This window comes from Stegostoma tigrinum, chromosome 22 (assembly GCF_030684315.1).
Source record: "Stegostoma tigrinum isolate sSteTig4 chromosome 22, sSteTig4.hap1, whole genome shotgun sequence".
NCBI classification, from domain to species: domain Eukaryota; kingdom Metazoa; phylum Chordata; class Chondrichthyes; order Orectolobiformes; family Stegostomatidae; genus Stegostoma; species Stegostoma tigrinum.
Genome location: NC_081375.1, coordinates 18,064,170 through 18,079,657, shown reverse-complemented (window position 1 = coordinate 18,079,657; position 15,488 = coordinate 18,064,170). Strand labels below are relative to the sequence as shown.

The following is a 15,488-nucleotide window of genomic DNA, read 5'->3' as shown; positions in this document are numbered from 1 at the left end:
GTAATACTACGAATGTTGACTTCTCCTTTCCTCTAGATGCAGCATGACTTGTTGTCTTCTTCCAGCCTCTGGTTTGTCTACCTTAAGTATCAAATGAACTGACCATCTTGAGCAGTTGCTGCAGATTTCACAAAACAGGGGCAGCAGAAGAATACTCAGTCAGCTCACAGCTCATACAAGGGTGGCGAAGAGGAAGCTGTAGACATGCTAACCTACAGCACAACTCCAGCTTAATTCAATTGCACTTTGACATTAAGAAATTCACTACTTTAGTCTGGAGCAAACTTTAGATAGTATCACATCCAACAATAGGCACTGAACATGTGAGATGCTTAGCTCACTTAAACTGACTGCATTTGAAAGAATGGATACTTTGAACTGTTTTAGAATGAGACATTAATGCTACTTCCTTCTTATTTTATAGTTGTCACATTGGAGTGATCCTAATGCTCTTGTTTCCTGTTGCAAAAGATTGTTTTGCCCAGCCCAGGTGCACCCAAATGGACAATGGATATCCATCTCAGGCAACCAACTTGTAACTGATGTCCATTTCAAGCCCACCGACTCCCACAGCTACCTAGAATACACCTCCTCCCACCCACCCTCCTGCAAAAATTCCACCCCCTATTCCCAATTCCTCCGCCTCCGCCGCATCTGCTCCCACGATGAGGCATTCCACTCCCGCACCTCCCAGATGCCCAAGTTCTTCAAGGACCGCAACTTTCCCCCCACAGTGGTCGAGAACGCCCTTGACTGCGTCTCCCGCATTTCCCACAACACATCCCTCACACCTCGCCCCCGCCACAACCGCCCAAAGAGGATCCCCCTCGTTCTCACATACCACCCCACCAACCTCCGGATACAACGCATCATCCTCCGACACTTCTGCCATCTACAATCTGACCCACCACCCAAGACATTTTTCCATCCCCACCCTTGTCTGCTTTCCGGAGAGACCACTCTCTCCGTGACTCCCTTGTTCGCTCCACACTGCCCTCCAACCCCACCACACCTGGCACCTTCCCCTGCAACCACAGGAAGTACTACACTTGCCCCCACACCTCCTCCCTCACCCCTATCCCAGACCCCAAGATGACTTTGCACATTAAGCAGAGGTTCACCTGCACATCTGCCAATGTGGTATACTGTATCCATTGTACCCGGTGTGGCTTCCTCTACATTGGGGAAACCAAGCAGAGTCTTGGGGACTGCTTTGCAGAACACCTCTGCTCGGTTCGCAAAAAACAACTGCACCTCCCAGTCGCAAACGATTTCCACTCCCCCTCCCATTCTTTAGATGACATGTCCGTCATGGGCCTCCTGCAGTGCCACAATGATGCCACCCGAAGGTTGCAGGAACAGCAACTCATATTCCGCTTGGGAACCCTGCAGCCCAATGGTATCAATGTGGACTTCACCAGCTTCAAAATCTCCCCTTCCCCCACCGCATCCCAAAACCAGCCCAGCTCTTCCCCTCCACCCACTGCATCCCAAAACCAGTCCAACCTGTCTCTGCCTCCCTAACCTGTTCTTCCTCTCACCCATCCCTTCCTCCCACCCCAAGCCGCAACTCCATCTCCTACCTACTAACCTCATCCCACCTCCTTGACCTGTCCGTCTTCACTGGACTGACCTATCCCCTCCCTACCTCCCCACCTATACTCTCCTCTCCACCTATCTTCTTTTCTCTCCATCTTCGGTCCGCCTCCCCCTCTCTCCCTATTTATTCCAGAACCCTCACCCCATCCCCCTCTCTGATGAAGGGTCTAGGCCTGAAACGTCAGCTTTTGTGCTCCTGAGATGCTGCTTGGCCTGCTGTGTTCATCCAGCCTCACATTTTATTGTCAATGGATATCTGCTAAAGCCTTTACAGCTCTTGATAAAAGAAGCAAAAGTATGATGTTATAATCCCAGTGAAAATGGAACATCAATATTCCACCTTGATCAATTGCCTTTAATACCTGACCTAAAACTGTTGTTGTGATCACCAGCAATCCCAAACAACCCACATGTGAAATGGGCTGCCTCAGAATTAGCATCTTAATTAACAAACACTAAAACTCTGCAGGGTGTGAAGAAATTTGTATCCCTTGTTTTAATCAGGTTTGCAGAAAAGGGATACCTATTGAGAGATGGAAAGTTGTCTGATTTGATACAGTTTGAAAAGAATGCTGTGTCAAAACATCCTTTGAGCAAAAAGATACATGGACAGATAGGGGCAAGAGTACCAGTTTCTCTCTGTCTTTCGCTCTTTTTCTCACCCTCAGTCTAAATCTTAATCACAGAAACGAGCACCAAGGAAAAAGCAAAATTGGAAAAGTTATTGTTCATTGGAAGCTCAAGATGTGCAACTCTGTCACTGCTAAAGTAACAGGACAACAAGTAAACGGATTGGATAACGTGATGTGAAGCTGAATGAACACAGCAGGCCCGCAGCATCAGAGGAGCAGGAAAGTTTAATGATTCGGGCCTAGACCCTTCTTCAGAAATGTAGCAGCATTGCCTTTAACTTTCTATCTGTAAGGGACGCTCCTTCCCCCAAACCATTGTAAGCTTTTGAGCTATGTTTGTGAGTGTTTTTTTGGTTCAGAGTAGTAAATAATGAATTACACTCTCCGTCAATAAAACTGCTCATTCGATTAAACCTTGAAATAAGCTGTATGATTTTTTTGATCAGTTTAACTAAACTAAATTAACTGAATTGCCATAGGTAGGTGCAATTTTTAAAAAAAGTTACAATAATTTGCTGTACAGGCCATGAGGTGGTTAAAAAGAGGAAAGTAGTAACCCTTCCTCATGTTGCCATAACATGACATTAACGATTCACCTCTTGGTATGGCCAAAGATGAACTCCACTTATTAGTCTGCATTAGTTTGTGTCTCTCCGAGCTCGTAAGATTATGAGAAAAATTCTGCCTCTTGACAACTTAGTCCATATTTTCTGCATGTTTAGTTTAAATGGAGTTTTCAATGAGCAGTGAATGTGACAGACAATAATGTGCAAAAATGAAATAATAGCAATCCCTCTGAGGGATTCGTGAAACATGTAATGGTATGGCATTGTGCATAACACCATAGTATAATGGTGTAGTGCATTATCCTGCTGCTAAAGCAAAGCCATATTCACATAACACTACAAATGTTATGAACTGGTGAGTGAACAGATCAGCCAAGTTAACATTTAGATTGCCACTTCATAAAAAAATTGTGCAAATTGGAAATGCCATCAAATTGTCCATTTCAAGTAGTCAGTGATAATTACTCTTTTTTGAAAATAGTTACATCGTTACAAAAAGCTGTGAGGGCTGCATTGCGACACCTCTTGAGGCATTACGACAGAACTGTTGTACTGTTACACAGCAAGTCAGAAGATGCTGCATTTGTGATGTTTGGAAGATGGTTCCCTAAAAAAAAGCATATTATTCTAGGGCTAAAATTTAGGTGCGTGCTTCCCTTTAAAACCATGTGTTCGATAATCATTGAGAGATCCTTGACTTTATATATGAGAAGATCAGTGAAGTGTCTATATATTCTGCTGGTTGGTATGTATTCATGTTATAAATGTGTGTGCTTATTTCTTTATGTCTTTTATTTTAACTAGCAGAGAAATGTTTGTGATAGACAGTGAATATGTATTAAAATACTATATAAATGTGAATATTTATTCTATTGTGTGAAAATATAATGATGTTTGGAATTATATTGAAAGACAAGTTAATTTCCAGTCATCAGCCTAGAATTTATTGAATCAAGGTGCACTTGTATTGTGGTAGTACATGAAGCAAAGGAAAATTTTTTTTCTGATATATTTGTCCCTGGGCAGCCTATGTGTTTTCAAGCTCTGTAATAAATTCCTGACTGTTAGCAAATGTAGTGACCTAGGCTGCCTAGACACCTAGCGATCTTTGAAAGGTAGATTTCCTCTTCATTAGTCAGTTTAAATCCATCAACGAAATCAAGAAGAAATCTGAGTATGCAGAAGCAGTGATGCCAGCAAACAGGTTAACAATCTGCCATATAGAAGTATCATCACAGGTGGCAAACTAAGAAGTAAAAAGCATTCAATGCTTTTGGCTTTTAATTTAAACGTTCAGATAGTGAAATAATTGACTCCAACTGAATTAAGAAATAAGGTAAAAGAAAGATAAGCTTTAAACATAAAATAATTACTTTAAAAATGCATTTTTATCAATATAAAAGTTGGCATGTCACAAATAAAAAAATTCAATCATTATAAGCATAATTACGATGTGTATGCACCATTGAAAGCTCAGTGACATATGATTTAAAAAGTTTAATTTTCTTAAAGTCTTTTTGACAGCAAGACAAACAGTGAATAAGTGGAAGTTCTCAGGATTTCCCATTGTGTGCTTTCTGTGATTCCTTCAGCAGTGCACCTTCTGGAGAAGTGTCCAATCACTGACAAATAAATTCAGGCTCTCCACTTCTGAAGACTCCCAATGTGATTGTTAGGCTGGCTGACATAATGACAGTGAAAGCTAATACTTTGCTTCCATTATGACTACAACATGCAGGTCATTAAACTTTATTCCTTTAAAAAATGCACCCTCTGGTAATAAATGTGAATAAACAAGTAACATGAACATAAACATTGCCGAGACTTGGATTTCAAATCACCCAAATCATAGAATCATCATAAAATCCCGACAGTGTGGAAGCAGGCCATTTGCCACATCATGTCTGCACCACACCTCCAAACAGCATTCCACCCAGGCCCATCCCACCCTAACCTTTTCCATATAATCCTGCATTTCCCATGACTAAATCACCTAACCCCAAAATCTCTGGACCATGGACAATTTAGTATGGTGAATCCACCTAACTTGCACACCTTTGGACTGTGGGAGGAAATCGGAGCACCCGGAGGAAACCCACACAGACATGGGGAGAACGTGCAAACTCCACACAGACAGTTGTCCAAGGGTGGAATCAAACGTGGATCTATGTTGTTGTGAGGCAGCAGTGCTAAACATTGAGCTGCTGGCCACGCATAGAGCTGTAACTGTAGAGATCAAGGCTTTTAAAAGTTACTTCAACTTTATTAGTAGGTGGCGAAAACAAATACTTGTTTCTTCCTAATTTCAGATCAAAATGGACCAGAATTTCCATGAGAATGGTCAGTGTTCTTTATGACAATCTCCTTAGAGGATAACCGTGGGCACCTATCAGCAGAATGAATGTTTATTGGTGTTTCTTTGCTGTGATTTTGCAGTCAGTGGCAATATGTTCTGAAATTATTTCAAGATGTTAGCTGAAAAAAAAATCTACTTTTCATTTCCATATAATGGAAGGTCCTTTCATTCAGATTTCCAACCAAACAAATCAGGCAAGTCTGGTAAATTTCAGTTCGGGCTACAATATTGATCAAAATTTATGAGAAAAGGGAAATCATTACATGACACTACATTAATCCTGCCAATATGCACACATGCACCTCTTTATAGATTTATAAATGTTGCCACTTTGCCGGAATCTTCATCCGTCTTTTGGTAACTCAGATATATGAGGCAGACTCAAGCTTAAGAATGTGATCATCGCAGAGAACCTATCAAGCAGGCATTTCTAACAGAACAAACCTGACCAAATGAGACAGGTTCTATAAAAGACAGGTAACCTTCCCTGCCAAACTACCATGATGGTGTGCGGCTTCGTGTCACATTACAATCAATCCCCAAACCCACAAAAAGATTTAAGTCATCAGATGAAAGTCTACTGAACTCCCAAACTTCCACTAAAACAGTAACATCCTGTCTACACAGTTTGCCCATCTCCTCCCACCAACTCTACCTTTCATCGGCTTAAAGAATTCAAGATGTCCCAACCCAAGATGAAAACGTTTGCAGCAAAAAAGTGTTCTGATGATATTTTAGCTTTGTTTGCCTTCCCTTTAATATGACACATAATGAGCTCAGAAGGCAGTCAAGCAACTGTGTTCCTGCACAAACGTGGGATCTGAGGCCTGGTGAACACATATTGTTGACCAACAGCTGCCTAAGTAATTACTGGCTGTGTGTGGTATGGTGGGAGCAAAGGTGGGCACTAGGAGGGAAGCAAGTGCACAAAACAGGGGTTTCAGTTTGCCTCTGCTGCTTTTTCAGTTGTTGATCACATTTTAATTAGAGCCTCCAAGGCCTGGTCTGCAGGGCAGAGGAGTAATACCAGTAGCTGTCCTACTCAGTTTCTTTTTTCAGAACCTAACTGGGTGTACAGGTGGCAGAATGAAGGTTTTCATCATGGATTCTGTGATTTGATAAAAGGGGTTGAATTTTTCCGAGTCTGACAGCTGCCACACAACTATCACACATGCTATACACGTGCAAGTGAAAATTTTCTGCACAAATATTTTATTCTTTCTTTATTCCTTTCAGCACAAGCTAAATTTTGAGTACACATATTTTATTCTGCACAAATCTGTACAAATGTCAGCAAGAAAGTGTTTGGATATTCCCATTTTGTATGATCACTTGGGATACTGAATAAAAAGCATATTTGTACTTCAGTCCAATGTTAAGTTGGCATTTATTGCAAGTTAAGCACTGGACTAATACTTGTTCTCAAATTGAAGACTCACTGGCGTGTTGACTTCAAGCAGGCTGTTTAAGTAACAGCTGATTATCGCTCACTCTGCTAAAACAGTTCTCACAGCATAATAACATTTGACGTATAATACACTCTTAGCTATGCATTTTGGATCATTTGACATTTAGAAGTTTACAGATCCCACCAAAGACACTTTGTTCCTGCATGTTTCCTTTTTTACAAGATATGTTTTACGTAACCAGTGGCAACATCTTCGAAACATGTTTCGCTTGTATTCCACTTTCACTCCCTGAAACTCAACTCAGACTGCAGAACATAGGAATTAACACTTTTCCAGCCTATTCCACATTTCAAAAAATCAACAGATTCAATAGCATCCTTTAGCATATCCCCATCAGCCCCAGTGTGAAAGATGGAAGTATGTTGCTTCTGGTAACGAGGGCTGATCTGCTACAACTGGAGTATAAACAGGATCATGCCTGGACTTTATTGAGGTAGTAATCTGAATAAATAGGTAGTATGCCAGGAAAGTAGAGACATGGAATCTTTTTTTATTCCTCGCAACATAGCTTCAGGCAGGGAAAACCTCTTGTGAAACCACTAATAAGCACCAGAGACCACTTAGTCCAGTAAGTGTGCACGCAGAAAGGATTTGGGAATGGTACACATCAACTATCAGAAACTCCATAGAGATTTCCACATTTGATAATAAAACTACACTCCTTGTGGTTGTTCTGTGCCAAAGGTTGAGTAGAAATATATTCCAGAAAACAGCCTAAGTATTTTTTTCCTCTCGTACTCATGTGAGAATTCATATTAGCATAAGATATTTAGCCTTCAAATCATTCCAAATTTATTATTAAACTGTTTATTCCAGTCTGCTTTATCTCAAACCCTGTTTACTTTCATGATTAAAACTTGGCTGGTCATTCCAGAACACATCTCAGCCATGACCAACAGCCCACTGCCTCTTTAACGCAGCAGTCACATATCATGGGGGTGGTTTAACCCAAAGCCACGAACCAGTATAAAACCAATTAAAACTAATTAGTCTACCTCACATTTAAAAGCCTGGGTCCTGCTTTTTGAAAAAAAAATCTAATTATCCACTCACTTCTAAGTTCCAATCTTATTAATCTAACCATTGGTTCTAAAGTGGGGGCATACATTATTTTGACTGCAATTCTTAAAGTGACAATTACGATTTGATCTTGTTAAACTAACATCAAACTAAAAACCAGAAATGTCAAACAGCACTTGATTAAACATTTATAAACACAAATGTGTGTAGATATGATTGAAAATTTCATGTTCCACATTATGTATGGCCAAACATATCTTATCCAGACAACTGTTATTCCACAGCTGTGTGGCCCTTGTCTTCTCAAGCTGATGATGCCTGTAATACATAGATGTCCTATACTCAAGTGGTCATTACTTCTGTAACAGAATAGACCGTGGATGTCACTTTCAATTTTTAATGAACAGACAGCCATTTGTAAATCACACATCCTCCCTAATTTACCACTCCATTGACTTAACCGAACCCACCATCATGAGGGCATTAAATGCGTATTCAATTCACATTTATAACTTATTAGCTCGTTGACATGTTATAATGCAATGTCCATTATTTGCCCTCATACTAGTGCCTTCTAAACAAGCCAAGTAGATATTTGCAAGAAATGCAAGATAACTGTTTTTCTGCGCAGTTTCCTTTCTTAGTTACAATTATCAGCTTTATTTAAAGAACAAAGTCTCAATGCGATTGTCTTTGTCTTTGTTTATTTTGATCAGACATTGTTCTGATTCTGATGCCCAGTGTTATACAGTGTTACCTGTGTTTGATCAAAAGTTGGGAGTGATTGCAAATTTCTATGAATCATTGGGAGGTAAGGTGGAGATAGAGGTGGGAGTGGGGTTGTGGGCGTGGAGGGAAAGCTGCCCTCACTTTGGCAGGTATTGTAGTTTCCGCCTTGTTCTGTCTGAAGGGCCGTTGTAGCAGATTCTGATCCATTCATCATCCACAAGTGCTTTCCAGCATGAGTCAGAGGATAACGATCAGCAGTGGGAACTGTGCCTGATTTTTCTCCGTTTTAGGCAGACCATGTTGAAGCCAATTGTAGTGGACCCGTTGTTCCACCAACTTCCTGAGATTTGATTAACCCAACACAGACCAGGAATCAAAGTTTACACTCCCCTGATTTAAACACCCGTGCATCAGAGCACACAAATAAAAACTCTCACCAAATTGTTGAGGGAGCAGGTGTGATTCTTAAATAAATAAATTTGATACAGCCGATGGCCCTCACTCCTGTCAAAGTGGTTAGCAGTGCTGCCTCACTGCGTCAGGAACCCTGGTTCAATGACAACCTCAGGTGACTGTCTGTGTGGAGTTTCCATGTTCCGGTTTCATCCCACAGTCCAAGTGTACAGGGTGGATAGATTGGCGATACAGAATTTCCCACAGTGTCCAGGAATGTGCGGGCTAGGTGGATTAGCCACGGGAAATGCAGAGTGATCGGGTAGGATGCTCTTTGGAGGGTTGGTGTGGACTCAATGGGCTGAATGGCCTGCTTCTACACTGTCAGGATTCTAAGTTTTTTTTGTTACTGTAAAGAAAAGTGATTGGAGTATGACAGTCCACTGAAATAATGTGCAAATCATGTTTTACTCATGTATTCTGTTGTGTTTCCATCACAACTCTGTCATCAATAAAAGCATATATGGGATCAGACTCTGCTATTGGTGATTCCTGAAGCAGTGTACGTTGACTGTCCCAGGTTGAATTTTAATTTAAGGCTGGTTTGACACCTGATTTGCTGATATGTATCACTGTTTGAAGGATAACTCCACGAACCCACTGAGAAAAGTTAGGCTTTGCCTGATAAGGAGTACAGTCTCCATGTCATTTCACTCTCCCACGTCTGAAGGTCATAGGCACAGCATTTAGGGTTAAGGAGTCTTAAAAAGAAACATCAAGCAAAGTGGACTGCACCTTTAAAGGCTGCCATCATGTTCATATTGTAAATTTCCACAATTTCCTGCATGATAAAAGTGTAACTTGTGCTTTTAAAAGTTGACAAAGGAGACAAATGCTCAGGTTATTTCTTTTTTAGTTTTCTTTAAATGTCCATCTAAATTATCCTGCTGCATTTTAATTGCATTATTTAAATAGGAACCAGACAACATTATTTTTAAACTGACTTTTCCAGCCACCCTTTAATGAACCCTTCTAAAGGCCGATTATTTCCAAACATAATAACCAAACTGGATCCACTAATTCTTCAATTCGTTTTCCACTGGGATTAGAGAGACTGAAGGGATGATGACAATTCTTCACATATAATCTTCACAGGTTGTCCTTTTCTCTGACCACTACTTAAAATAAATCTTACATTAATATCTCCTAAAGAAATAAATCAGAAAAGAAACAGATGCAATCAGCATTTGGAACAGTCTGTGTGCCTTCAGGGATATTTCCTTAATTATTAGTTAGAGTAAAGTCATAAATAGAACTTTTTAATCGAAATACTAACCAAAGGAAATCCTAATTCACAATGCCGCTATATCTATACTTAGTGACAGGAATGGTACTTTCCACTGTATGGGATTTAAAGACCTGCAGTGGGATTTAACAGGCTTGCTTGACTGATTATTCCCTTTCCTCTGCTCTTACAGGGTTTTCCTGACAGGAATATTAGCCAAATCGGATCTGTAGCCCAAGGAGAAACAGACTGGGCTATTTCAGGTAAATTCATAACTGCACAATTATACACTGTTAGACCAGTGAGGGCTGGCTTCTTTTCTAATCCTTTTTTTTTTCTAAATATAATTTACAGCACAAAAGCGCAAATAAGCCATTGGCCTCAAGACCAGCACCTCCTCAATGAAACCATGCCCTCAACCATCCTTTCCAACTGCCTGCCTGAGCTGTTACATCCCATGACAACTTTGTCTTTTTGTTATATTTTTCATAGGATGTAGGCATTTTGGTCAAACACAGTATTTGTTGCCCATCCCTAATTTCCCTTGAACTGAGCGACTTGCTAGGCCATTCATGACCCTGAAATTTTATTCTCCTTTCTTTCTGGTTTGTTGATTCTGAAAATATTGTTTCAAAGCAGTGAGAATTAGAGTAACTCCCTTTCCTACGTATCTAGCACTTGAAAAGTTCAGGTGTTTCCTCATCACAGTAACCTTAATAAGCCTGTCACACATTCAAGATGTCTTTTTTTTTACTTTAATCTATTCTGAATCTCCCATTTTAATCACTCCATCATTAGCAGCCTTGCCTTCAGCTACTTGGGCTCTAACCTCTGGAATTCCCTCCACCTTTTCACTTTTTCAGGGAGGAAATGGCCATTGGTATTGTCACTAACCTAGCTATCCAGAGACTCAAGCTATGGTTCTGGGTTTACAGGTTTGAACCTTCCCTTGGCAAATGGTTACGTTTGAATTCTATCAATAGTGATTAGAACCAGGTGGATCGTACTGACTATGAGACCCTTGATTGGGGTTGTTAACCTGGGCCAGTCAGGGAGCCCAAACCGACAGATATAAGCAGGAAATTTGGAGTCTCCTCACTTTGTTGACTGACTCCAGAGCTAGTGTACTGTGCACATATAAATAAAGGGGGACTTGGTGACAGGACACTGTCCTCTGTGCAGTTATTTCACTATCAGAAAGCTAAACTAATGATGATCATGTAATCACTGTCAATCCATCTGGTTCACTAATGTCCTTCAGTGAAGGAAATTTGCCATTTTTACCTGGTCTGGCTGCATGTGACTCCAGCCCCACAGCAATGTGATTGATTCTTAACTGCTCTCTGGACAATAAATGCAGGTCTAACAAGTGAGATTGACACCAATGAATGAATAAAAATAAAAATAAATCTTCTGTTTTATTAGGACATTCCTTAAAATCTATTTCTTAATCAAGCTTTTAGTCACCTGCCATGATATCTCCGACTGCGAGTCAGTGGCAAATATTGTTTCCTCAGGCACCTGTGACTCCAGGCTCTTTGGTATATTTTCCTATGTTAAAGGCACTGTGCAATGTCAGTTATTGTTCTGGCCATTTTGTTTTTAATTTTTGTTCAGACATTTGGCCTCCTGTTAACTCTGCAGATGATTGACATGATGTTCAGAACAGTTACTGTTTTAAACTATTTCTCTGAGGAATCTTCTGGAATTCCAGACCAGAATAATGCTTCAGAATAATAGGGCCCAGTATGTCATCAGACACTCAAGAGAAAAATGTAAACGTTTATAGAGAAAAAGATAGAAAGTATAGGAATGGAACAAGTTTTGTTTTGGTCCACTTGCTGATATTAAAGCACCTCTTGAATACGCTAAAGAACACACTTTTGTGAAAACCTACCTTCTTCATAAAGCTTTTGATCACTCCACCTTTGATATATTTACCATTTGAATTAATAAATAGAAAAAAAGAGGAATAGATGCGTGGGCTGTTGATGAAAAGGGTGGAAGGAGGCAACACATAAATCCCAGGAATAAAAATTGACATTGCTGGAAAAGTTCAGCAGGTCTGGCAGCATCTGCAAATAAAAAGTCAGAGGTAACGTCTTAGGTCCAGTGAAAAGGGCAGCGTATTTCCTTCTAAACCATGCATCATCTTGTCTCGGAAATATATCACAAATCCTGACATTCGCTGGTTCAAAATTCTGGAGCTCCTTTCCTAAAAATATTTGGTTCTACCAACACCAAATGGACTGCAAAGGCTCAAGAAAACTGCTCATCACACCTTATTCAAAGGGTAGTAAATGTTGGCCCAGTCACGAATGATTTTTTTAATTGGCAGTGAGCTGAGGTGCTCCAGAAACAGAAAGACCCAAAGGATGGAATTGTTTCTTTCTGTTCTACAACCTATCAATGAGACTCTGATTGTATCTCTCAGCCTAGTTGGGCCAAATGGACTGTCCCGTGAGATAAATGTAATTTTTGTATATAGATTTTTTGGGCATACGGCAAAATTCAAACAGTAATTTGCACACAGCATATGTCATGAACTCAAGATCAAGCCATAGCCCTTTGGTGGCTCTATTGGATGCCCAGTGGAGACTTTACTTGCCTATGAACAAGTCCAGAAGATAGACTGCAGTCATGTGCATGAAAAATTGTTTTAAATGTATTGCCACTATCCCGCATTTGTTGCCCAACCTGCCTTTGAATATGTCAGAGACGAATTGCGAGTTAACTATGTTGCTGTTGGTCTCAAGTCACAAAAAAACCAGACCAGGTAAGGACCACCAGCTGCTATATTGGGATTTGTACCCATGTCCACTGAGGTTAATTTGTCTCTCAATTGCTAGTCCAGTAATATGTCACTGTACCATTGAACCTATCAGAGACTTTTCTGAGTGTAAAAATATATATTTGAATGCTACTTTATTACAAGGCCATTAATGACTAATGGAGAAGAAACTTTACACTGGTTAATAACGAGCTCAGGTAGGGCTAAGTCCAATTAATAGTGAGAATGCAGCTATAGCAGATTTCTAACATAACTGAACAACTGTCTTTAGCATATAAACAATTTCCACCAGTTCTAATGAGTGCAATGCCTTTCACCTTACTACATATTCATAATGGCCTTGTAAACGTCAATGTTCATACTATTTATCATTGTAACGTTGAAGTGTTGCAGTTGTAGCAATTATACTAAAATAAATAATTGTGTCTCAAATCACAAGCAGTAGAACATTTCGGAAATGAGACTCTACAAATTATCTTCAATACCATTCACTTAACATTGTGATAGCCACAGTTTTTCTTTTTCTGTAGCAAATCACCTTTGGCAATGTTTTCTTTGGATTTTTATTCCACTTACTTCTTTACCAGAGTTGTGAAAGGTAGCCCACTTTTGTTTTGTTCTTGAAATCTGCCTAAAATATTGTAATCTTCTTACCTGTGAACTTCTTTACAAGATTTGTTTTGTTGTCTAAGCCACATTGATTTTGAGAGTAAGAAACTTTGTCGAAGTCTAGTGCTTTAAACTTAAATAAAGGCAGCTAAGAAGGGAGGAAGACAAGGTTGGTTAGGAAGGCAGGTTAGAACATAAAACAGTCGTAAAGCAAGACAAATACTTTCAAAGATGTTTCTTGACTCTAAACACAGACATATTTCACTGATTAGCTCAGTTAGCATTGTAGCTGATTTGTAAGAGAGAATGACACCAACAGTACAGGTTTATTTTCTGGACCAGCTGAGGTTACCAAGAAGGTTTAACTTCTTCCCCTCACCTGGAGTATGGGGACCCTGAGGTTAAAAAGCGACCAGTTGTCTCTCTTTAATGAGAGAGAGTAGGACGATGGTATCTATACCTATTACCTGTCTACATGATAAAGTATACAAAATCATCTGAAGGATAACAGAAGAAAACCAAAGGATGAAAGTATTGCCTGAAAAGGAGTACTCAAACTTTTTATTCCTGGTATTCCTCCCTTGTGTGATATACAAAAGGCAGGAAACTGTCTTAGAGTTTAATACGCCTTGAGTACCAGTACTTAATATAAAGGTACATTCATTGCAACATTTACTTCTCACTTCATCTGCCGCAACTTCAATTTTAACTCACTCCGTTTGATTTCACTTTATCTTATTTTAATTCAATCCACATTTAACTCAATAAGTTTGGCTTGAATCAAATGCTACCTCGATTTGACTGAAGTAGCCAACTTTATTCTCCGTGTAGATCTAGCTTCATTGTTCTGTGCCTTCTCTGAAGATTACATCAGGGCTCATGTCTCTCAAATGTGGTCTGAGATGCTTCTTATGCTTTGAGAAAATTCCTTTCTTCTGTTAACCTATCTGTAAAGTTTATCCTTTCCAGAAAGACCTCTGGCACTCAGCCAATGAATTGATCAAATCCTGGTCACATTGTTTGATCCCAGCCAATGGAGCATACTGGTAAACAACTCCCAAACATTGACAGCAAGCCTTCAACAGTGACATTCCATGCTCCATATAAGGTAGTATGGGGCCGACATGTTTAGAAACCACCATGACACTTGCCCTGTTTAGTCAACACGGGAAATTGCTGGTCACAACATGTTGTGGCTGCAGTTTTAACTGAGGTCAGAGTTTAAACTAGTGTGACCAAAATTCCCAGCATGCTTGGTTGTACCCTGTAACAAGTCTAGTAGCCATTTCTGCTGCTGGCCACCTGACCATAAAGGGAGAGGAAGAAATTAAAGTAATCATCATTGCTAGAGAAAAAGAATAAGGAAAACTGATAGGGGTAAGGACTGACAGGTCCCCTGGCCTGATGACCTCTATCCATAGATGCGTTTGTTACAATCTTCTATAATTCCTAGCTTCCAGCAAAGTCCCTGTGGATTGGAAAGCTATAAATGTCACACATCCATTCAGAAAGGGGAAAAATAGAATATATGAAGCTATAGCCAGTTAGTCTAACATTTGTCTTGGGAAAATCCCTTAATTAGGTAATAACAGGACATTTAGAATTAGGATGTGCCAATTTAATTTTATTAAAGGGAAATTGTGATTGATAAACTTATTAGAGTTTTGTAAGGATGTAACCAGATGCTAGATAAAGGGGAGGCAGTAGATGTAGTGTATTCAGTTTTCCAAAAGACATTTCATAAAAATCCTCATAAAAGGTTACTGCACAGGATAAGAGTACATGCTGTGTGCTTCTTTGGTGGGGTGGGGGGTGCGGTGGTGGTAATGGAGGTAACATATTAGCATGGATAGAAGATTAGTATCTTGTGACCAAAACAGACTAAATGGATGGTTTTCAGATTGGCAAAGTGAAACTAATGGAATACTTCAAGGATTCGGGCTGGGTCTTCAGAAATCTTTGTTAATGACTTGAATAATATGACTCGGTGCATTGTAATCAGATTTGCTGATTACACAAAGCAATCAAGTTGTGAGAGG

General features: G+C 39.9%; 1 long non-coding RNA gene across 2 annotated transcripts in view; it reads left to right on the top strand.

Moving 5' to 3' along the window:
- Window positions 1-3,365: 3,365 nt before the first annotated feature.
- Window positions 3,366-15,488, top strand: part of LOC125463810 (uncharacterized) — a 44,122-nt gene continuing 31,999 nt past the window's right edge. For both annotated transcript variants that reach the window (XR_007249912.1, XR_007249911.1), the window contains exons 1-2: window positions 3,366-3,542; window positions 10,243-10,312. This is a non-coding gene — a long non-coding RNA (uncharacterized LOC125463810). The remainder of the gene's footprint in view (window positions 3,543-10,242; window positions 10,313-15,488) is intronic.